The sequence below is a fragment of the Dipodomys merriami genome, unplaced genomic scaffold, assembly GCF_024711535.1.
Source record: "Dipodomys merriami isolate MVZ:Mamm:240054 unplaced genomic scaffold, mDipMer1.0.p SCAF_234, whole genome shotgun sequence".
In the NCBI taxonomy this organism is placed as follows: Eukaryota; Metazoa; Chordata; class Mammalia; order Rodentia; family Heteromyidae; genus Dipodomys; species Dipodomys merriami.
Window position 1 is genome coordinate 1,743,055 of NW_027203760.1, and position 25,916 is coordinate 1,768,970.

At 39.8% G+C, this 25,916-nt stretch overlaps 2 pseudogenes; both read right to left on the bottom strand.

Moving 5' to 3' along the window:
* Positions 1-567: 567 nt before the first annotated feature.
* Positions 568-1,196, bottom strand: LOC138835377 (protein lin-28 homolog A pseudogene; annotated as a pseudogene).
* A 4,712-nt stretch (positions 1,197-5,908) lies between these two features.
* LOC138835388 (U6 spliceosomal RNA) lies at positions 5,909-6,009 on the bottom strand (annotated as a pseudogene).
* Between the last annotated feature and the right edge of the window lie 19,907 nt (positions 6,010-25,916).

A 25,916-nucleotide genomic window follows, 5' to 3' on the forward strand; every position in this document is an offset into this window, starting at 1 on the left:
CAAGATAGGGTGATGAGGAAACAAGATGTTTAGGAGAGGAGGTGGTGGAGAGACAAAAAACAAAACAAAACAAAACAACCCTACCTTGCTCCTGACGGTCCCTCCTACCCGAGGTATTACACCTTGGGGATTTGGGCCCATGGATCTGCTGGTCTGATGCTTATTTGTTTCACACCCTGGCAAGAGAAATAGGACACATCCTTCTTTAAAGGAACAACTTGCCAATCTGGGTCATTTTTAGAAGCTGGAGGCTGGGGGGGTGGGGCAGAGGGAGGGGAAGCATGTAGGACAGGTGAAGCTTATCATATAAAGTATGCAGGTTTCAAAATGGTTCCCCCAAAGCCCCTCACTTGAATTGGGATAGATCATGATGGGATTCCTATGCATCACCCCTTCCCCTCATCAAAAGACAAGATGGGGTGATGCTGGGACATTCCGGCCTGAGACATATGGCAGTGCCAGCTACTCACCAACCCATCCCATATCCCCATTTTCTCCACTTTGCCGTTTCATGCCTTCTCCTTGAAACTTCCTGCTGGCAAGAGTAGCCCCCCTTACTCTGGTGGCTCAATATTGGGCCTCGGGGAGCAGGGCAGGGCTGTGATCTCCTTCTTCTTCTTCCCTAAAGTAGGCAGGCTTTCCCTGGGAACTGGGGACCTGCTGAGCCTTCAGTGGACAGGAGGACACCATGTGGTTGATGCTTTGGCAGAAGTGGCACTTCTTGGGCTGTGGTGGCAGCTTGCATTCCTTGGCATGATGGTCTAGACCACCACAGCTGTAGCACCTGTCTCCTTTGGATCTGCGCTTCTGCATGTTCTTCAACTTTGGCCGCCTCTCACTACCAAAGAGAACACCCCACTGGGCCCAGTGAATCCAATGGATTCTACGCCTTTGGCAGACTTCTTATAGGTAAACTCCACAGCCTCTCCCACCCTCAGGCTCCAGAAGCCCTCCATGTGCAGCTTACTCTGGTGCACAAAGACGTCCACCAGGGGGTCCAGCGCGACCATGGTGCAGGCACTCATGGATAGGAAGCCGAACCCCATGATCACGTTGAACCACTTACAGATGCCGGCCCTGTGCAGCAGCTGCAGCTCCTCGGCCGCCTGAGCCGAATCCCCCGGCACCTACTCTGGCGCCTTCTCCACTGCCTTGGCACAGCCACCTGCAAACTGCTAGTTGGACACCAAGCCCATGGTCATTTGCTGAGCCCTCGTTCCCGTGCCCCTGGTCGGGCTGCTGCTGGCCCCTGAGAAGTCCGGAGGCAAAGGGGAGGTTCGGAGAAGAGGCAGCTACATCTTACCCAGCACAATCCATTTTTTCAAAATTTCTTATGATACTGAAGATTCAATTATAAACTATTAACACTTGAAAATAACTCATTTTTAGGGGAATAGGACACAAAACACAAGATTAATCCTAATCATTTTCAAAGACTATTTATACTACAAATTCACTCTTTTTTTTTTCAAATTCACTCTTATAACTACAAAGATTCTAAAAATAACAAGCATAGTGTCACAAAGGACATAATTTAACTTGATCATGTAATTCAAAAGACTGTGCTAATAGAAAACAAAGTTATACTAATAATTAGCTCACCCAATTCACTTCCATTCTTTTATTCTATATCTTTTAGTTTCATAAAAACTGGCTTTTCATAAAATGATGCATAAAAAGCCTATATACACATTTACATTTTCAGATTTTAACAATGTTTATTTCAGAAATGTTTTTAGCTGTATAGTCAATGAACTGAAAACCATGATCCTCAGATCTCAGCCTCAATAGCTAGGATTACAGGTGTGAGCCACCAGCACCCGGCTGCTTTATTTATTTATTTATTTATTTATTTATTTTCGGTTGTGGGGCTTGAACTCTGGGCCTTAGCTTTGTCCCCAAGCTCTTTAGCTCAAGGCTAGTGTGCTGTTACTTTGAGCCAGAGTGCCACTTCTGGTTTACTGGTGGTTAATTGGAGATAAGAGTCTCACGGCCTGGCTTTGAACTGTGATCCTCCGATCTCAGTCTCCTGAGTAGTTAGGATCATAAAATATTCAAAGGGTTTTCAGAAATTGCAAGACTTTCTCTGGGATCTTATTTATATTGGAAAAGATATTCAAAAATCCTTATTTGTTAAAGTTGTGATAGTTACTCCCACAAAAGAACAATTAATTAAGAAACATTTGTATGCACAAAACAACTTCAAATGCATCCACTATCTGGAGGTGACACATGCTTTTTGTTTGTTTTTGCAATGTACATCTAACAAACATATCCACAATACTGATTTTCAGTAAATATGATGGGATATTCAAACCTAAAAAATATGGGGTTTATTATCTTAGTGTGAATAGATATGATCTTACAAACAAAGTTATTTTCAACAGAAATCTGGAAAGTGTTTATCCACCTTGAGTTTCACAGGAATAACCAGAGTAATACCTGTTTGGTTGAGTTGGTCAAAATCACTCTATGAGTATATCTTAAAAGTATATCCAATTTAAGATGTCAAATACATATTTTGTACTGACAGTCATCTTACAGCAATAACTCACTACCTAATTATATGTGTATCTTCTTGCCTAACATATACTAAGAACCGAAAGTGATCTCTTTTATCTAACTTAATGGTGTAAATGCTTTGATTATGAGGATGTTATTATTTGACAAATAAAATGTACAGAAGGGTGGTTCCACTGAAATGACAGGATGGAACCCTGATAAATAACAACATTTCAACACAGCTCTTTTCAGCCTCACTCTATCCACATTGGCAAGCAACATTGCAACCGCACACACACACACATACACACACATGAGTGCACATGTACACACACACATACATGCATGCCAAACTCAGGGTTTATTGTACAATAAAGTTCAAATAAAATATTAATGATTAAGAAAAATGATAATTTGCCTTTTTACAAAATAATACATAATCCAGTCTCCACGATTGTTATATTTTACCTGCCTCTCCACATGTGACCACTTAATTTATTTTTAGTTAATTCATTCATTCATTCATTCGTTTTGTGCTAATACTAGAGCTTGAACTCAGGGCCTGACTCTGTTCCAGAATTTGTTATTTTTTTGTTTTAGTTTTCTCAAGGCTAGCATTTTAATGCTTATACTACAGCTCCATTTCAAGCTTTTGTGGTTACTTTCAAATCAGAATCTAATGGACTTTTTTTTCTTGGTCTGGTTTCAAAGCACAATCATCCGATTTCATCTTTCTGATTAGGTAGGATTAAAGACCTGAGCCACCGATGTGGCTCCTACTTTTTCCTATACTTATCTAATGCACATACTTAGATAGTAATTTAAAGCTGAGAGCATACAACCAAGATGTACAGTGATGATATTTTCCTGTCAGAAATTCATGTTAGTAATGTAAATTTATTCTTAAGACCATATGCAAAAAATAAGAAGAAATCTGATGATGATGATGATGATGTGTGTGTGTGTGTGTGTGTGTGTGTGTGTGTGTGTGTGCTTTTGCAATATGTTCCACATATAAGCACTGTACAGGGGTGTCCAGCCATTCACAGTTATTGCATGAATATCTGCCTTGAGCTACCAACTCATGGACAATTTCTAATTTTCCACTCTAGGCTTCCCAATGAAGAGGGGTTTACTCATCCTCATCCCTATTATTCATATGTGTGGCCTTTTTGGAAATAGTCTCTGCTGTAGTAAGCTGCAAGGCAAGCACTCTACCACTGATCCACCATCCCAGCACAAGTTTTAAGATTCTTGTTTGTAATTTGGTCAAAGCTCTGACTCTTTATGTAGGCTACTAAAAATGTATTTACTAATTTCAAGTAAATACATATATTCTAATTCCATCTCTTTTAAAAAATAGAAGCATGGATTTTGTGGCTAGCTAGGTCATTGCACATCTCTATCTATTTTCCTCTCTCTCTTTCATGGTTCTCATAGACAATATGATTGCTCCATAATTATCCTAATTTATTTTGTTTTTATATTTTTGGTTGCATCATTTCACTTTCTGCTCTGCCATTTCCCAAATCAGCACCACATAAACAGAACCATCCAGAAGTGGTGCTGTGCCTCAAGTGGTAGAGTGCTTGCCTTGATTTGAACAGCTCAAGACAGTTCCCTGGCCCAGAGTTCAGGCCCCACAACTAATTTTTAAAAAAAGAATCTAAATACTTGATAATTCTACTAACAGATCTGACTAAAATCAGTTGAATCACACTTTTTCTGTACAATGAAGGAATAGGTTCAGGCTAGGAAAGCAGCTAGAGAAGGCAGGCAGATTGTATCTGTGACAAATCTTTGTGGATAATGGTATCGAGGATTACTTACTGGTTATTCACTTGCACTGCAAGCACGATTCTGAACGATTGCTTGCTGATTCTGAATTATTGCTTTGATCATTATATCCTCCAAGAAGAAAAAGTGAAATTTATTTGATAGAAAAGGACTACTAATACATTTTGACTTCTCATTAAGCATCTTCAATCATCAAAATCACCTGAAGACAATAGACAGGCCTATTTTTTAGATGAAAACAAATGTCTTTAATAAAACAAGAATTTAGGTAGTCATACAAAGGACTTCTATTTTACTACTGCATTATACATTTTTTCTAATGTTGAATACCAACATTAGAAAGCTGTTAGAAAGTTCTTTAAGCCCATAAGTTGAATAGTGAGTTCTCTTACACTATAACATGGTATTTCCCAAATCATTTACATAGAAGCCATTGTTTCCTATTTTCTCATTCCTAGAATAAGCTGCACATGAAGACACCACTGGTCCTAATTTTCAGTCTGTACCTTTGAATATTGAGGAAAATCTTTCCTCTGCTCTCTATAAATTCCCTACTCTCCAGTTAGAATAATTTAGAGTAGTAAAAATGGAAAAAAGATAAAATAAATCATGGTGAATAAATATATGCAGAAAATTCACCAGATTTTTCTGACCAGTTCAATCAATGTGAACTATTGGAGAAAAACATGGACATCTCATTCCCACTGGCACTCAAAGTCTCCGGTTAAACAATTCTGACGAAGACAGGAAGTAAGATGAAAAAATGAGGAATGGTATCATTTGCAAGAAAAAAATTGAGGAAGATCCAAGCAAATTTCTTCTTTTGGATCTCGAAAACTGCATTTGATATTTCCTAAAGGATAAGTAAGTATTACTACCTCTTTGAAGTTGTGGAAGACTGTACAAATTGTTCTCCTAAGTTGTAATGGTTTGGTTGAGTTTCTTAAATTTCAAAAATGCCAGTCCATCCTTTGTTTCCCTACAATTTTTATTTTCAAAATACAAAGCAACAGCAATATCTTACTTTAAAAATTCATGGATTCCATGTATTCATCCAAGTGAATTGCCTGACTTTGATGTCAAAATACATTCAAGAGTTGTTTGTGTACATCTATAATGATTTCTGCAGAGTTTGTGATTTTTTCAAATCAGAAATAATTTTAACTTATCTTTTGAAATAAATAGTATAGAAACTAAAGATGTTCATGGTGCTTTTCTGAAAAAAGTATATCTGTTTGTATAATGTCCATAATCTATTTAATTCGCTCCTAGATATAATACTTTGAATTCTACATTGTTATATAATGTATATGTTCATTAATAAATGTGTCCTTTCAGATTGCATTGCATATAGAAAAAGTTTAAGATTCTTTTTTTCCTAGGTCCTTGTATTATTTTATTTCTTTGGGATAAAATGACAATGTTAACTAATTTCAAGTTTTGTAAAGGTTATGCTATGTAAAGGCCTTTCTCAGGTGAAGATTTAATATACTGATGTCAAACTAACCTTTAATTCTATGAATTACACGTATTGTTACACTTCTATTTTTGTAATGAACTTTTTAATAACTGTTTTTAACTGTTTTTCATTTCTTGCATCAGAAGAATGAAAAATATGGAATACTTCACAAATTTTCATATCATCCTTCGGCAAGTGCTATGTTAATCTCTGTATTGTTGTAATTTGGGTAGGCCTGCTGCTGAAAGATGTAGTATCATCTAAATTTAAGTACTTAATGATGCACTCTTATACAGGCATATATCCATGGTTGACTATTTATAACAAGGAACCCTTATTGTTCCTAAAAATTCTATTGATCTTATTTCTCTAAAATTCTGTGTATAATGGAAAAAAACATATTTCTTGGTCGATTGCTCACATTTGCAATTTTTTGTCAATGACTATTTTGTCTTTTTCATTTTAAATTTAATCATACTTTGAAGCCTTTACAGCTATGTCCAAAGGTGATTGCTTTTCAAGTATTTATCAACTGAGTTAGCTTTGTGGAGCTAATGGATTCAAAGAAAGCCTTGCTTAAGAGCTACTTCTTAACTTGTGCAACTTAAAATTTCCCAAATGAAGTCTTGCTGGGACAAATGTCTAGCTGACCCTTTACCTTTCTTCCATGTAGGAACAGACCAATCAGAATATCTTACCGTGACAGCAAAGATTGTCCACTGGAACAAAACTAACCTTAGTTACAAGAGATCATAGAGAGATGAACAGTTCAGACAGAATTGTTTAGAATGGAAGGCATTTTATCAAAATATACTTGTTTATTATACTTATCATTTCAAAAGTAGCTAAAGCCAAGAAGGTGAAAAAATTTTTCATATGCATGATTACCTACTGTCCTTGCCTGTCTATCATCCAACCAGGCAGGAACTTACACTACTGACTTTCTATAACCAAATATTTCCATAGCTCCTGGAGAAGTCCATAAGTTTCTCCTCGATATTAGGCCTTAAATTGGTAATGTTTTAATCACAGTGTTTCCTCTTGCCTCTAGGCTTTAAATCTAACTCTACCAAAAACTGAGGTAGAGATAATGGAATAATACTTTAAAACAGAGTTGCCTTTTTTTTTTTTTTTTTTTTTTTTTTTTGGTCCATGGGGCTTGAACTCTGGGCCTGGGCACTGTCCCTCAGCTCTTCAGCTCAAGGTGAGTGCTCTACCACTTGAGCTACAGCGCCACTTCCGGTTTTCTGGTGGTTTATTGGAGATAGGAGTCTCACAGTCTCTCCTGCCCCGGGCTGGCTTTGAACCGCGATCCTCAGATCTCAGCCTCCTGAGTAGCTAGGATTACAGGCGTGAGCCACCAGCGCCCGGCCAGAGTTGCCTTTTTTATATTATATATACTTATATATACTTATATATTTTATATTTATATGTGCTGATTTTAAATTTCACACAGTGAATCTTACTAGAATTGATAGTTTGACAAATATATTGACATTTATACTCATAAATAGATTGGAATATAAATAATTAGGTTTAGAATATATATTAGAATATAAAAAGTATCAATTCAATGTCTTCGGTATAAACTTGTGATACCTTCTATGTGTTCGTGGTCTTCTGAATTCATATGGTAAAATAACAGTATTGTTTTCCACTAATGTATAAGGGATTTTACTCTGATACTCTGTTTATTGTTTTAACTTGCTGGTCCCAAAGTGTTTTTCTCCATATTTCTGAAGCATTCTTACTGATTATACCCAAATTTTGCTGATATGATGTCTAAAAGCTATTATTCTTCTGCAGGACCCACGGGCCCTAGGATACCAGGTTCAAATTATCTGCAACATCAGATAACAAGGGCAAGACTTCTCACTTAGGCTCATGCAACATGCCAACAGAAAGTAATTGAAGACTAATCTCAATTTCTCATGTCCTATAATATTTCAGGTCCCCAATTCCTTACAGGAATTAGCAGTAATCAACTGTGAAATGCAAGGCAACATGAAATGAAAGATGAGATCACAAAATATGAGAGAAAGTACTGTAGTTCAAATTTTCAATTTAAAAATGACCAGCCCATATGAGTGAACAAAATCACAAATGAACAAGATTATTTTTAATACCCCTGTCCTAATGATTAATGAAAGATTTCAGTGCAGCATAAGTTGGCCAAAAATAGTTTCTGGAACGATAGATCCATAATTGGTCTACCAAGGCTAGGAAAACTTGATTTAGAGGTCAAATATAATTTAGAAAAACATTAACTAAGAAGATCCTTAGTGCTTCAAAACACCGGTACTTCAGAAAGCTAGGTTGTATAGTATAAAAATTTTGTTATTCTCAAACTAATGATAACCTACCCTTAATCTCCTGAAAGTATATTCATTTTCAAATAAACTATTTAAAATCACATTTGCCAAAATAACACTTGACAAGTAGATGATAGTGACATTAAAAGGCTTTCAAGTGTAGGGAGCAAGTTAAAATAGAGTTGATTTACTTACCCAACATTAATATCAACCAAATTCGTTCATTAAAGTGTAGAAATAGTACCCCCACCATTTGTGTTGTTTAGTAGGTGCCTTCCATAAATGTGTTAAATAGATCAGCCTCCCATATTCCAAACCCAAGTATTAGCTAATAAAGTAAATTTCATCACATAAGAACGTACATTTTAAAAAGTCACTAATAGTTGCTTTATCAAGTGTTGTTTTATGTTTTCCCTATCTGTCTAATATAGTAAGAAATATGACTTTAAGTCTTGCATTTGGGTACTGATCAGAGATGTGACAAATATAAAATATGTCTTCTATTTCTATCATATTCCTCTACACTCGTAAATTTTAGTTTTCTTCTTTTTCCAAAACTTATAGGTAGTAGCAAATATTATCCTAGGTAAAATTAAATAATCACACACCATTGTACAAAGCCATTTATAAAAACTGGTAGTTAGGAATACATTCTAAGTAATTTTTAAACTTTCTTGCTGCCTAAAGATTAATCTTCCAAATGAATGAGAATAAAATCATGTCTAAGTGATTCACATCTTCAGTCTTGCAAATTGTTATTGCAGATGAATGAATTATGGAAATATAAACTGACATCAGTTCATGTATATGTGGGATTGAAACTCCATGGAATGTATATAAACCTTTCAAAGTATTAACAGGCAGTTTAACAGAATGACTATCAGGAAATTGAAAACAGAGAGGAACAATAGTAAAGAAATAGAATGAATGAAAAATACAACAAGGGACAAGTACAGCTAGAATACTCAATGTACACATGTAATAAAGGAAGTGGTAAATCTGAAATAAATCTTGGAGAAAGGGTTGGTTCAGATTGATAGAAGGAGTGACTCTGATCCAGGAGCATTAGACAATTAGATGGACATATTTAATTGTAACACACTTGCACAACCAAAAATTACAACCAAACAGCAATCTCTAGACAGTATGAATATGACCTCTCAAAATTTTAAATAGTTAATGAAGGTCAGTCTTTGGAAAAGCAAACAAAGCTGTGCAAAGAGGGCAGTTTGGGGTGTGGGGAGAATTTTAAACAGATTTAAATAGATTGTCTAAGGTTATAAATCACCTATATCTACTGCAAATATTTTCTTCTGCGAATGTTCTTTGTCTGAACTGGATACTCCAGTCCTGAGGCACATTTGATAGCTTGTGAAGACAGAATGGAAGAAACAAGAACAAGAACCTATTACTCCACTGGAGAGAAAGCAGTTCTCTTTGTTTTCTCTCAATCTCTTCACTACTCTATTTTCATACTTTTAATAAAGTCAAGAGATTTGGAATTTTTTCTTTCCTTCTTTGTTGTCACAACTATGTTTATGAAGACCAACACTAATGCAAATCTTTGTCTCCAAAAAAACAGTCCAAGAACCTGTAATCACAAATATTTAGCTATATTTTTTTCTTTTTTCTTTTACCTTGAAATCTTCTTGTGTCTAATGTGCCCACAAAAATAAGTACTCCACCCCTTTTTGGTTCAGTCACTTTTAACCTCAAAGATATATTTTGCTAACAAAATGCTTAGAGGAAACTGAAGAATAATCCATTTTTATCTTCTCTCTTACAACTTTTATCTTCTCTCTTAAGACTTTCCTTAGATACCATATTATGAACAGTGAAATAATTCTTTGCAAAATCATTTCAATAGATTATTTTTCTCTTGGTCTTGCTTTTGCTCAACAAGATGTATGGAGAAGAATAGAGTTAAATCACCCATTCCTTGGATTACATTGTCTGTTACAAAGGACAATACTTCTATGTCCTACTTCTATGTCCCTTCTTAGCTCTTGCCTGATTTCCAATTAATCACAGTTTCTTGGCTTCAAGTCTAGTGAAGGTGAAGGACTATACTGCATCTGCCACTGCTACATCTTCAGGTTTCTCTTTTAAAACTCTTTTATTTAGAGGTGGAATTTATTTTCATGTCTTCATTCAATTTTTTCTGCATTATACTGAGCCAAATAGGCTCTGTAAAATCACTTTAGGTAGCAAAAACATTAAGACAATCTATATCAAAAAGTTTTGGCCCCCTCCACGGCTGAAGCCAGTACCCTTAGCTAGGGCTTCTAAGAACGCGTTTTCTTACCTTTGCAATTTGCTCAATTCTTTTCTGATCCCGAAACTTTTTGGCTTATGTAATAAGAGAAGTCTTCACTATCTCATGTTAATGAGGATATTATATTTTTGATCTACTTAGAAATGTGAAGTATCCAATCAGATTTTTGTTCTGTGTTTCAGTGCTTCAAGTGCAAAGACACTGTGTAAACTCAATACGTTCTTTCATTTTGACGGGCACTTTCTCCGTAAATATTTTGATCAAAATTATCTTTTTAAGAAAATTACTGTTTAGTTTAAATTACACAACAACCTTGTTTCTCACAGTAAGACTGTATTTCCTGGGTAAGGACAATTCACATGTTAACCTACAGGATTTACAGCACAGTTTGTGAGGCTTGTTTGTTTAGTGTAAAAATGAGCCATCTTACCCACATTGCTCCCTCTCAGCTAAGTCTCCATGGATTTTTTTGCATGAAAGCCTATTTTCCCAGGCAATTTTAAATTTTAATAGGCTAAGTTAAAAAGTTTGAACAATTAAAATTTACCTGTCATAATTTTAAAACTCTTTTGAAATTCCTTTATCAGAATCGCGAATTTACCAATCCTAATTCCACCTTTACCATCAAAAACAGTTAACATGTTGTTTCCATGATATATTATCCATGAAACTATTATTTTCCAGTTTCTTTATTATGCATATATATGAGCATATAAACTGATGCTGAGCAAAATAAACTCCAAGATATGGACAAAGATATTTATTTGCAGTTGTTGTTTTTAATGTACTATGTGATTTCTATTTTCCTTGGGTTTTTCCCCTATGAGTTATCTCCTATTGTGTTTGATTTTGGTACCCTGTGTATTGTTTATACATTTACCATAATTAGTAAAGGGAAGAGGAACAACAAATTGGCAAGACAAAGGACAAAGACAAACCAATGCAATAGCAATACTCATAAGACATTATGTTGGAAATGTACATTACAACTTGTGAGGGGTTTGGGGCTGAAGGAAAACTGTGAGAAAAATGAGAGAGGGGATAACAAGTTTGAACAGTTATGTATTCACTGCCTTAAAATTGCTAACCCATTGCATATCACTTTCACATTAAAATTAAATTTTAAAAATAAGCTGCATGAAATAAAATTTCACTGTATTTGGTATAGTAAATATTATTCTTCATGTAGTAACTTTTTAAAAAATCCGTACTATTTGGCATCTAATTTGAATTAATTACCCCTTCTTTATCAGAGGACCATCAACTTTAATGTTATATAACTTGACAATTTTTTCACAATATAATTGCCAATATTTTCTTAAAATAATAAATTTGTACTTTCTCATACTAAAACTGAAAACTGATTAATTCTATAGAAACCCATAACTTTTAAAAGTAAATAAGTTGTGTAAGAGGACAGGATATGTGTGTTCCTCAAAATAATAACTACTAATAACTACTCACTTTCAAATTCTGAACACTCCATACCTGAGAGATTCAAAATAGTACCTATTTGCATGTTATGTAATTCTGCAATAGTTGCATTTTGCAATGGGGTGTTACACATTGAGAAGTGAACAGAAAAATAGCCACATTCTGGTATAGGATAAAACTATGAAGCTTGTTATAATTAATTCTTCAAGATTAAGCAATTGTTTATCAGATTAAGCTATTATTTCTATGACCATCAATCCCAAAATTTATGCCATAAAGTCATCCTAGACCAACAGTTTCCAACTTGTAGGGCGCACTTCAAAATTCCCTTAATTCCCATCACAAATAACTTATTTCTATTGGAAAAAATACTACACCTATGCTAATGGGATGCCCTCTGTGTTCTGAAAAGAACACCACAATAAACTGGGTTGCATCATTTTTCCTCCACTGGCATTCTTGAAAATATTATATATATTTATACTTTTTAACTATCATAGATATTCAGGATGCTAAGATCGGAAGATTACAGTTCAAAGCCCACCAGCAGGAAAGATCCCTAGATTCTTATCTCCAATAAACTTCTCAGCAAAAGCCAGACACAAGTGGTACTGAGCTTGAAGTGGTAGGGCACAAGCCTTGAGCTTAACAGGCTCAGAGACAGTGTCCAGGCCCAGAGTTCAACCCCTAGGACAAACCAATAAAACAAAAACAAAAATAAAAACAAACTCCAAACCCAGCATTTTTCTTATTTTATACAGAGGCATTTAATTAAGGAAATTGCTTCCTGTGTTACATACAGGTAGAAAGAAGTCACACAATTATTCTCTTCATAACATGTTATACCAAAGCCTCAAAAAATTGCTGTTTTTCTAAATTTATAAATTAATATCCATTTCTTGGCAACTCGGTCTACATTATTTACATTATCATTTTATACAGGAACTATTGGAATTATCTATTAACTGAGTTCTAATTATAACTCTCTTGAAATAATATGCTAGGCAAATTGAATGCAAGAAACATTTGTAAATTTGTCAACTAAACACACTATTTAAAAAGAATTTTGTAGTATCTTATAGAATATGAAATTACAAACAACACCAAATTATTTATTTGAAGTCTGAACTCTAATTTAGAAAGATCTATCAATTCCTACATTAGATGAACTTTGCTATTCCTCAAGGCTTAAGCTTTTGTAATCCTTCATCCTTTCCTTGGAATCTAACAGAATGATGATTACTTACTTTTTCTAATTTTGCATGGGAATTATGAGCCATTTTGCATCTAGGAATGTTCTGTAATGAAGAGAGCATTTAAAAGCAGAAGTGAGGATTATATATGAGTTGCATTTCAATAGGAAACGACTTCTCAAAACATAATGACAAAATTAGCCCAAACTTCCAACTGCGTATTCCTTTCTGGTTTGGTATCTTTTAATAATAGAAAATTATACTACCTGGTCCAGGGAAGGTATCACTATGTAATTCCAGTCTCTAATCTCCTGTCAGTCTGAGTGCTAGAATTGAAGGTTTGTATCACATTGCCCCACCGTAGTTTCTTGGTTTATTTATATGTATATATATTTATTTATTTACTTATTTGTTTATTTATTTATTCATTTTTGAACCGGTCATGGGGCCTGAACTCTGGGACTGGGTGCTGTCCCTCAGCTCTTCAGCTCAAGTCTAGGTCTCTACCACTTGAACCACAGAGCCACTTCCGGCTTTTTTCTTTTGGCTTATGTAGTGCTGAGGAATGGAACCCAGGGCTTCATGTATGCAACGCAAGCACTCTACCACTGAGCCACCTTCCCAGGCCCAGACTAGCAATTCTGAACTTCTCCAGTTATATTATCCACTAAACTTCTCAGGCTGTTCATGTACTATTTTCGAAGATGTTCTAACATTTGACGCAGGATATGAACATTTTCAAATGCACCTGCGGGGTCTCTGATTCATTCCATGGATCTAATCCCTTTAATACTGATTACTTGAATCTCTTACTATCCCGATCCCTATCTATGTAATTTTCTCACACTTTTTTGAAGAATGTTCGCTTGAGGATTTTTTAATTTTACAAATTATCACTTGATTCTAGTCTTACTCAGGACATATTTTCTATTGTTTTCTAACTTTTCTACATATTCTGAGAGTTGCTTCATATTTGTATTTGTGTGTGCACATATAAGTGTCTCTGTATATATGTGTATGATTGTATGTATGTATGCAAAAGCGTCAAAATCTTATTCAGCAATCTTGTTCATGACTGGTATTCTAATACTTGAGCCATACTTCCAATCCATCTTTTGGCTGGTTAATTATAGTTTCTCAAAGACTGTTCTGCCCAGGTGGATGCAACCTGAACTTCCCAGACATTCTTAGGTTTTATTTATCCAGTGGAATCTACTTTTAAACTACAAAGATTTTTGTGAGTGTAAAGTCAAAGCTGTAGCCCAGATTTTCAACTCAAGAATTCATATAAAGATAGATGAACATACACATTACATATGCTGAGTGTACACTGTTAAAAATGTGATCCTAAGCTGGGTGGTGGTGAGATCTGAGGATTGGAGTTCAAATCCAGCCCAGGTAGCAAAGTCCCAGAGACTCTTTTCTCCAATTTACTGCAAGAAAACTGGAAGCGGCACTGAGGCTCAAGTGGTAGAGCGCTAGCCTTGAGCTGAATAGCAGAGGGTCAGTGCCCAGCCTCTGAGTTCAAGTTCCAAGACCACCACGAACAAACAATATATAAGTAAAGGAAAGAAAAAATGTGATCTTATCCACCAGTTCATAGCTAGTATAATCCCTGCTCTTACAAGATGGACTTTTTTTTTCCCAATTAAGTCTATGCTGTTATATCTCACTTGCATTGAAAAGAGAATTATTCTTCCATTCTACTTTCTACAAAGTTGTGTCATTAGCAAGCATGATTTAGAAAGGGAGTGGCCTCATACTTCCTGTTCCATGTAGGAGTAATGCTTTCTATATATCACTCTCATAAATCTACATACTGGACTTGGCTTTATTGTTTCAATGTTGTCTTATTTGTAGAGTCTTCTATAGTGTATTGAACCCTTATACTTAAACACAGAATTTCTCTTTCTGTTATTATTGCTATAGTTAACATGAGTTAACAAATTCATGTACACTTGGGAAATAATGCGCAGAACATACACTCACAAAAAAAATGATCTGAGAAACTTCTTCCCCTTTAAAATTCGCCTTAATTTACAGAGAATTTACAAAGTTTGAACTCAATATACTCATGGATAATGTATTTATAAGCAATATAAATTTCATATTTTCTCTTTACTAAGTTGTCTCTGAAACTCGTATTACTTCAGGTCCAAAGGTGTCCTTGTGTTATTTCGTTGAAGTCAGAAATCATTCACTATACCTCAAACAGCACCATAGATTGTTCCCAGAAGTAACCGTTACTGGATGTGGAAACTGATCCAAGGAGAGGAATTGAACATAGAGGATTTACAAAGTTCAAGTTAACTTGTGCTTTCCTTTTTACTGTAAAAGAAGAGAATCCGAGGTCTTGAAGAAAACTCTGTCCTTGACTTTGTCTAGTGTGTTCTTACTCATATATAATTTTTCTGTAAACTTCTAGTTGAGAGAATTACAAAAAGAACTAATGTGCCATTTGATGGCCAGCATAGAACAAAAGGAAATAATGTTGTTTTAAATATGTTCTACTGCAGGGGCTGGGAAGGTGGCTCAGTGGTAGAGAACTTACTTTGCATGCCTGAGGCCCTAGGTTCGATTCCTCAGCACCACATAAGCAAAAATAAGCCAGAAGTGGTGCTGTGGCTCAAGTGGTAGAGCACTAGCCTTGAGTTGAAGACCTGAGGTAAAGCGCCTAGGCCCAGAGTTCAGGCCCACGCCTGGACCCCCCAAAAAAAATTCTACTGCAAAGAAACAAAGACATGGAGGTTTTAAAGTGTTTTATGGATGGATATTTCACTCCTGACATGATTCTCTTATTGTAGGAGTCAGTTATCAATTCCTTTATTTTGGTCCTGAATTCTCCAGAGCAATAAGGATTCCAAAAGAGCATCCAGTGCGTATGATCAGCAAAAGGAGCCATTTCTCACACCAGTAGTCCTTAAAAGAGGGTCCCAATGAAATATCTGTTTTTCTTTGTTTGCTTTTTTGTTTAGTTTATGTTGGTTCTGGGGCTTGAACCCTGAGGCTGGACCCTGTCCCTGAACAGTTTTTGTTCCTGCCCACCAGCCCCCAAATCTAGTACTCTACTGCTTGAACCAAAACTCCACTTCTTGATTTTTTGCTGTGTAATTACAGATAGGAGTTTGACAGACTCTGCTGCCTGGGTTGGCTTTAAACTTAGATAGTAAGAAAGCCAAGTGTCATCAACTGTACAGTCTTCTCTTTTCAAATGAGAAATATTAGATGAAGCTTATTGTAAAGCTAATATTTGACCATATTTTCTTTCTTTTTTTTGTGAGCATACCGTACAGAGGAGTTACAATTACATGGGCAAGATAACGAGTACAATTCTTATCAATCATTGTTGCCTCCTTTTTGTTTCCCCTTCCCATCCTTTCCCATATACCCCCCTCCCCCATCCGGTCCTCCCCCCCCCACCAAAGTTGTAAAGTTCATTTTTCGACATAACGATTTGTACATCTCATTGTTACAATGGGTCCACCTGTATCCCTAGTTAAACGATTTGTTTTAGAGAATATATCCAGCAAAGAATCCATAACATAACTCAGCAAAAGTAGGTGCACTGAATCATTTTGGAATTATTTTTTTTTTGGTTGGGAAGATTATTGATCTTGCCGTTCCTTTGGGGGAAACTGAAAGTCATATTTCACCACTTTTTTTCTTGAGGGGCTTGAACTCTTATCCTGGGTGATTAGCTACAACACCACTCCTGGTTTCTGGTGATTAATTGAAGGTTAGGGTCTCATGGACTTTCCTGACAAAGCTGGCTTTGAACCACAATCTTCTGGTCACAACCTCCTTAGTAGCTAGGATTACAGGTGTAGACCACCAGCACCTGGCTCATATTTGCATTTATGTGCACTGAATGACACTGTGTAGAAAAAGAATGGAAATTTTAACCAAATGATGACATTGCAACATTTCAGAAAAATTGAAGTAGCAAGAAATATATCCTCCTTTTCCATTTTGTTACATTAATGACTGATGAGCTTTGGGACCCTTACATTAGCATCCTCTGCCATCTGTATAGATGTATTTAGTATCAGGAAATGTTCATAGAGAAATAGAGAAAGAATGAGATTTTTAGAAATCAAAAGAGATAAGGTATGAAAAATGGCATAGAAGGAGATACATTTATGTAGGGAGCCAGGGTAAACGCCATTACAAGATGGCACCCACTCCCTTGCAGCTTTGAAGTAACCACTCCATTTCAGGCGGTGCTTGGCGGGACGGTGGGTCCTGGGCTTTGCACATGCGTGAGCCACGTAGAGTCCCCAGCCAATCCCGTGGCACCTGGTGACGGTGAATGGCAGAAGACCAATGATAGAAAGACCCGTGTTCCTATTCCCTATATAAGCGGCCATGTTTTGGGTGCACGCTCTCTCGCGCTCAAGCTCTCCCATCAACTAAAAGGCTCTCCAATAAAGCGTGATCTGAGAAGACTCCTGGTGTGGTGGTCGTTTTTTCTCGCTGGCCGAGAAGGCTTTCGCCGCAAAGTGGTGCCGAAACCCGGGACCCATGCGAGAGGCCGAACAGGAGACAGAACTCAACATGCGGAGAGGTATGCTGTTCACTGTAGATTTAGATATTTATTGGTTGCTTGCATTGCTTCTTCACTTGTGGCTTGTCTTTTTGATGGTGCGCACTTGCCTCGAGGAGGGAGGGTTTGATTTAATCCAGGAAGGATGCAAAGTACTAACACAGCATCAGGATAGTCTATCAGAGTCAGTATCCAGTAATGGGGAGGAAAATAGGCCTAAAAGAAAAAGGGAAAAAAGACAAAAGGATCCTAAAGAATTAAAGCAGGAGGGACTGCAGCCCTCACAAAAGGAGAAGGATCTTAGGGAGGAGGGGGTCTCAAGGAGACCCCCATGCCCTTCTTTAAAAGCAAACCGGTTCTCAGCCCTACATGTGGAAGGGCGGGACCAAGAATGCAGTGAACTTGTGAGTGACTCAGAGGAAGAAATGTTAGAGGAGGAGGGAGAGCAGCTCGATCCAGCTGATAGTGAAGACTTAGAAGAGGCTGCGGCAGAGTATGAGGCAGACAGATATGGGGGGTGGCGCCCCCTAAGGGTGGGAGTACCACAGCAGCCAGGAAGAGGAAACGGAGCTGGCCCTCACCCATCGGCCCCCCGGGTGTGCCCGCCTGCGGGGCGGAGTCACTTTATAAAAGGAAGCACCTGGTCGCGGCTGGCGGCTGCCTTTCCAGTTTTTGAAAATCCAATTACTAATGAAAGAAATTTTGAGCCGGTTTCCTACTTCCAGCTTAAGGATTTAGTTGAGGCAGTCCAGACTTATGGAGTGACAGCTAATTATACCACTGCCCTGCTCCGAAGACTGACTGTCAATGCTATGACGCCCACGGACTGGTTTGTGGTAGCACGTACCTGCCTCAATCATGGGCAGTTCCTCGATTTCCGGTCTATTGTTCAAGACAAGGCTCAAGCCCAATACAGACAAAATGTCCGTGACGGGCACCTGGACTGGACCGTAGATATGCTTCTCGGGCAGGGACTGTAGTGACCGCCTACTCGACCAGCGAGGAAAACGACCACCACACCAGGAGTCTTCTCAGATCACGCTTTTTTGGAGAGCCTTTTAGTTGTAGGAGAGCTTGGGCGCGAGAGAGCGTGCACCCGAAACACAGCCGCTTATATAGGGAATTCGAACACGGGTCTTTTCTATTGTTAGTCGCCTGCCTTTTACCGTCACCAGGTGTCATGGGATTGGCTGGGGACACTACCGGGCTCGAGCACGCGCACAGCCCAGGCATCCCGCCAAGCACCGTCTGGAGTGGTAATCCTCAAAACTGCAAGGGAGTGGGCGGAGTCTCGCCTCGGCTCCCTACAGTTCCCCCTTCTTTGTTTTATGGCAACAGGTAAGAGTAGAGGTTGGGCCTCTGTCTAAGACATTAATGAGAGGACCTTGCACTGGCCTTCGCCTGAGGGGCGCCTTCCCCAGTGATGACCAGGCCAGTCCGATGCCTTTTTTGCAGAGGTGGGATCTTGGGCATCAACCCACTTGCTACCCAGCATGCTCTTCTTGAGGAGATGAGAACCATCTCCTCAAGTGCAGTGCACTTGCCTTGCACCCTGTCCAAAATTGCAAATTGCATACCTGTCCCGGTGCAATGGGATCCCCTGATCCCTCGGGGTGCTAAGGCTATGCAGAATGGTAAGGCTTAACTGCCTCTTAGGGCCAACAGCCAGATCTGGGGTGAGGATCCACTCTCCAAAGTGGCTAATGCTTGCGAGATAACAACTTTGTCCCTTCTGGTTTGGGCTCGAAGGCGACAGACCAACCATAGGCAGACCAGGCATCCTCCCAAGCAGCAGGCTAAAAACATTCCGACTCAGACCCGCTCTTTGACAAAGGACACCACAGAGGCAATCCAGTGAGTAAATTGTAACAGCCCACAGCATCATTGGTTTAGCTATCACAGGGATTGCTATTAGCACTGTTGCTAACAGCAAGAAGATCAGCTGCATCTTCAAGAGGGGGTTTTTCTGCAGTCTCCACCGGCCTGGTCAGTCTCGTTGGCACCCAGTGAGGTACTTCTTGACTCTGTGGAAAAACACAAACAGCTCCCCTGGATCTCGTTATTACCGGATCCGGTCCATACCATTTATTATTAATAACATCCTTCCACATGACCATGTCTTTAGTATCCATGGAGTCTCTTGTCATATGCCGATCTGCGGCAGACTGATCGTTGTCATTTAGAATTAAAAAATTAAGGGTAAAGAGCGCAAGAGAAAGTCTTTCCCTGGGGGATGCGGACTCAGCAACTCCCCCTTTTTGTTTTTGAAGCATTTCTTTTATGCTTCTATTAGCTCTTTCCACTATACCTTGTCCTTGAGGATTGTAGGACAATCCGGTGGTGTGGGCAACCTGCATTTGTGCGCAAAAGGCGTGAAAACCATGGGAAGTATAAGCAGGGCCATTATCCGTCTTAAGTCTAAGGGGCTTTCCCCAAGCTGCCCAAGCTTCTAAGCAGTGTATTCTGACGTGAGACACCTTTTCTCCTGCCAGAGGTGTGGCATGAATGACACCAGAAAAGGTGTCCACAGACACATGTAAATATTTCAACTTACCAAATTCCTTCAGATGAGTAACATCCATTTGCCATAGGGCGTTTGGTCTCAACCCCCTGGGGTTTACCCCCACATGGGGAGGATGAAGAAAGGTAACACAAGATTTACAGGCTTTAACAATATCTCTTGCCACATGCCTGGACAAATTATATCTTTTCCTAAGGGTATTAGCAGGTACATGATACAATCTATGAAAGTCTTTTGCCAATTCTACAGGATCAGCAGCGACCAGAGCCACAGCCCGAGTTGCCTGGTCCACCAAATCATTACACTTTGCCATCGGGCCCGGCAACATAGAGTGGGCACGAATATGTCCAATATAAAAAGGATGTTTTCTGTTTAAGATAAGGGATTGAATCTGTAAAAAAACATTAGAAATTGTAATGAATCAGAAAATAAGTTAAAAGGTTGATCAAATCTTTTAAAAACTTCAAGCACAATTAAACATTCAACAGCCTGTGGGACTTTAGGCCGAAAATTAAAAACTACCGGCTGTTTGTGTCCTTGAACAAAAAAGGCACCTTGTCCAGATTTTGATCCATCCGTAAAGATGGTCAGAGCATCAACCAAGGGCTCCTTTGAAGTGACAACAGGAAAATACACTAAATTTTTGTTAACTATGGCAAGCAGAGGATGCTTAGGATAATGAGTCACTTTATAATGAGTCACTTTATAAAAGGCGGCCCCTAATGGCGACCAGGTGCTGCCTTTTATAAAGTGACTCTTCCCTGCTGGCGGGCACGGCGGGGGGGGCCGACGGGTGAGGGCCAGCTCCTTTTCCTCTTCCTGGCTGCTGCGGTACTCCCACCCCTAGGGGGCGCCACCCTCCATATCTGTCTGCCACGTGCTCCGCCGCAGCCTCTTCTAACTCTTCACTATCAGCTGGATCGAGCTGCTCTCCCTCCTCCTCTAACATTTCTTCCTCTGAGTCACTCACAAGATTACTATATTCTTGGTCCCGCCCTTCCACATGTAGGGCTGAGAACCGGTTTGCTTTTAAAGAAGGGCACGGAGGTCTCCTTGAGACCCCCTCCCTAAAACCCTTCTCCTTTTGTGAGGGCTGCAGCCCCTCTTGCTTTAATTCTTTAGGATCCTTTTCTCTTTTTTCCCTTTTTCTTTTAGGCCTATTTTCCTCCCCCTTACTGTATGCTGACTCTGATAGACTATCCTGATGCCGAGTTAGTACTTTGCATCCTTCCTGGATTAAATCAAACCCTCCCTCCTCGAGGCAAGTGCGCACCATCAAAAAGACAAGCCACAAGGGAAGAAGCAATGCAAGCAACCAAGAAATATCTAAATCTACAGTGAACAGCATACTGGGGGATATTTACCGACGTCTCCTCTCCGCGTGTTGAGTTCTGGCTCCGATTCAGCCTCTCGCGCGGGTCCCGTCCCAGGTTCGTTCCCGGGTTTCGGCACCAGTTGTAGTGACCGCCTACTCGACCAGCGAGGAAAACGACCACCACACCAGGAGTCTTCTCAGATCACGCTTTATTGGAGAGCCTTTTAGTTGTAGGAGAGCTTGGGCGCGAGAGAGCGTGCACCCGAAACACAGCCGCTTATATAGGGAATTCGAACACGGGTCTTTTCTATTGTTGGTCGCCTGCCTTTTACCGTCACCAGGTGTCATGGGATTGGCTGGGGACACTACCGGGCTCGCGCACGCGCACAGCCCAGGTGTCCCGCCAAGCACCATCTGGAGTGGTAATCCTCAAAACTGCAAGGGAGTGGGCGGAGTCTCGCCTCGGCTCCCTACAAGGGACCCTACACGGTAGACCAGACAGGATATCCTTTTGAAGTATACCGCCAGGTAAACGAGATCTTTTACAAGTCCTGGTGGGCCCTCCCAAACAAGGGAGAGATGGCTGGCAAACTAACAAAAATCATGCAGGCCCCTAATGAGCCATTTTCTGATTTTGTTGCCCGTATGCTAGAGACAGCTGAGCGGGTGTTAGGAAATCTGGAAACAGCCATGCCATTTGTACAGCAAATCATTTTTGAACAAAGCACCAAGGAATGTCAGAGGGCAATTACCCCAGTAAGAACTCAAAGCCTAGAAACTTGGTTAAAAGCCTGCAGAGAAGTAGGTGGCCCCCTGACCAATGCGGGGCTGGCGGCTGCTGTCTTGTCGGCTGCCGGGGCCGCAAAAGATAGTAAAGGGAAAGGGTGTTTCCGGTGTGGTCAGTTGGGACATTTTAGACAACAGTGCCCACAAAATGGTGGTCCTGCGCAAAACGTACCCAGGCCGCCAAGGACTCCAGGAGTGTGTCCTCGTTGTAAAAAGGGAAAGCATTGGGTCAACGAGTGCAGGTCAGTTAGAGACATCAATGGACATTTTATCCCCCAAATTACTCCAAACGCTGATTCAGAACCAGAGCCAAAAAACGGGAAGGAGGGCCCTCGTCCCCAGGGCCCGAAAATTTACGGGGCATTTCAGACTCTGGCTCCCGGACAGCACCCGCAACAACCCCCAGCCAAAGAGAGCAACCTCAGGCTCCGCAGGGTTGGACCTCTGTGCCACCTCCGGACGGGTATTAACACAGCAGATGGGTGTCCAGATTGTGGAGACAGACATGACAGGACCCCTAGATGAAGGCACTGTAGGAATAGTTTTAGGACGCTCCTCCTCCACAATGAGAGGATTAATAATTTTCCCGGGAGTGATTGACCCTGACTATACGGGGACTATCAAGGTCCTCTGCCATGTCCCCCATGGAGAGGTGTCCATTTCTCCCGGGGATAGAATTGCACAGCTCCTGCTTTTGCCTTCTCTTCATGGCAACTTCCCTGCTAAGGAGATAGAGAGAGGAGATAAAGGGCTAGGCTCCACTGGAGTCGACCTTACATGCCTGTCCATAACTTTAGACCAAAGACCCATGCTAACTGTCCAAGTGGAAGGGAAAAGATTTGAGGGTCTGGTGGATACAGGCTCAGATGGAAGCATCATCCAAAGAGGGGAGTGGCCAAAGCAATGGCCAACTCAGAAATCCTCCCAGACCTTACAAGGGCTGGGCTATGCCGATGCCCCACAGTTAAGTGCAAAAGAATTGACTTGGAGAACAGACGAAGGCCAAGTTGGAAAAATGCAGCCATTTGTGGTAGACGTCCCTGTCAATCTTTGGGGAAGAGATGTGCAGCAACAGCTAAAGCTAACTTTAACTAATGATTATTCTGAGGCCAGTCAGAATATGATGAAACAGCAAGGATTTGTGCCAGCCTTGGGGCTTGGTTGGCGTCTCCAAGGATGCAAGGAACCGATAGAGCCACTTCCTAAACAGGACAGGAAGGGTTTGGGTTTTTCTTAGGGTCTTCTGAAAACAAAGCTTCCACTGAAGGTGCGGTACCCATACCTTGGTAAACACAAAAGGCGGTGTGGGTTCCTCAGTGGCCCCTCTCTCGAGAAAAATTGGAAGCGGCTCAAACTCTTGTCCAGGAACAGCTGCAGCTGGGGCATGTTGAGCTTTCAGTGTCATCTTGGAATACCCCAATTTTTGTGATTAAAAAGGCCTCCGGAAAATGGAGATTATTACATGATCTTAGAGCAGTAAATGCCGAGATGCAAATTATGGGACCCATCCAAAGGGGACTCCCATGGCTCTCTGCGCTACCTCGAGAGTGGCCTATTTTAGCTTTAGATATTAAGGATTGCTTTTTTTCCATACCTCTTTATGAAAAGGATAGGGAGCGCTTTGCCTTTACTTTGCCCTCTGTTAATCATGAAACCCCGGATGCTCGCTATCAGTGGAAAGTTCTCCCCCAAGGGATGGCTAATAGCCCGACAATTTGTCAATTGTTCCTAGGGGCTGCATTAACCCCTGTTAGGAAAAAATTTCCAAAAGTACGGATTGCCCATTATATGGATGATATCTTGTTGGCTGCTCCCTCGGTAGAGACTCCTCATAAAGTGTTTGGGCAGGTAACGGAGACCTTAGCTGATAAAGGACTGATTATTGCCCCTGAGAAGGTGCAACAGACTAGTGTTGTTCAATTTCTGGGAACCATAGTTTCTCCTACTGAGATTAAATCACAAAAACTTTCCATTCGAACTGGTCATCTTAAAACACTTAATGATTTTCAGCAATTGGCAGGAGATATTAATTGGATAAGGGGGTTTCTTAATCTCCCTCGGTCAGAGTTGTTACCTTTATTTGCCATTTTGGAGGGCGACCCTGAAGTCACCTCCTCTAGATCCCTGACACCTTTAGCACTAAATTCCCTACAAAAGGTTGAGGCAGCTTTGTCTAGGGCTCAACTTTCACGGGTTGATTTAAAATTACCTATCGATTTATGTATATTAAAAACAAAAAATTATCCCACGGGGGTTCTTTGGCAAAATGGCCCCTTATGGTGGCTCCACGGCAATTCTGTGGGAGCAAAAACTGTTCAATATTTTCCTGAATTAGTGGCTAAGCAGGCAATTTTGGGTATAAAGTATTGTTTGATGCACTTTGCAAAAATTCCAGATAAATTAATTATTCCATACACCCGTGAGCAAGTTGAAATTTTAGCAGCCACAGTGGATATGTGGGCAATTCTTGTTTGCTCATTTCCAAATGTAGTTGATAACCATTATCCTAAGCATCCTCTGCTTGCCATAGTTAACAAAAATTTAGTGTATTTTCCTGTTGTCACTTCAAAGGAGCCCTTGGTTGATGCTCTGACCATCTTTACGGATGGATCAAAATCTGGACAAGGTGCCTTTTTTGTTCAAGGACACAAACAGCCGGTAGTCTTTAATTTTCAGCCGAATGTCCCACAGGCTGTTGAATGTTTAATTGTGCTTGAAGTTTTTAAAAGATTTGATCAACCTTTTAATTTATTTTCTGATTCATTATATATTGTAAATGCCGTTGCTTCCCTTGAAGTTGCTGCTTCAATTAAGCAGGCCAGTACAATTTCTAATGTTTTGTTACAGATTCAGTCCCTTATCTTAAACAGAAAACACTCTTTCTATATTGGACATATTCGCGCCCACTCTAAGTTGCCGGGCCCGACGGCAAGGTGTAATCATTTGGTGGACCAGGCAACTCGGGCTGTGGCTCTGGTCGCTGCTGATCCTGTAGAATTGGCAAAAGACTTTCATAGATTGTATCATGTACCTGCTAATACCCTTAGGAAAAGATATAATTTGTCCAGGCATGTGGCAAGAGATATTGTTAAAGCCTGTAAATCATGTGTTACCTTTCTTCATCCTCCCCATGTGGGGGTAAACCCCAGGGTGTTGAGACCAAACACCCTATGGGAAATGGATGTTACTCATCTGACAGAATTTGGTAAGTTAAAATATTTACATGTGTCTGTGGACACCTTTTCTGGTGTCATTCATGCCACACCTTTGGCAGGAGAAAAGGTGTCTCACATCAAAATACACTGCTTAGAAGCTTGGGCAGCTTGGGGAAAGCCCCTTAGACTCAAGACGGATAATGGCCCTGCTTATACTTCCCATGGTTTTCGCGCCTTTTGCGCACAAATGCAGGTTGCCCACACCACCAGACTGCCCTACAATCCTCAAGGACAAGGTATAGTGGAAAGAGCTAATAGAAGCATAAAAGAAATGCTTCAAAAACAAAAAGGGGGAATTGCTGAGTCAGCGTCTCCCAGGTAAAGACTTTCTCTTGCGCTCTTTACCCTTAATTTTTTAATTCTAAATGACAACGATCAGTCTGCCGCAGATCGGCATATGACAAGAGACCCCATGGATACTAAAGACATGGTTATGTGGAAGGATGTTATTAATAATAAATGGTATGGACCGGATCCGGTAATAACGAGATCCAGGGGAGCTGTTTGTGTTTTTCCACAGAGTCAAGAAGTACCTCACTGGGTGCCAACGAGACTGACCAGGCT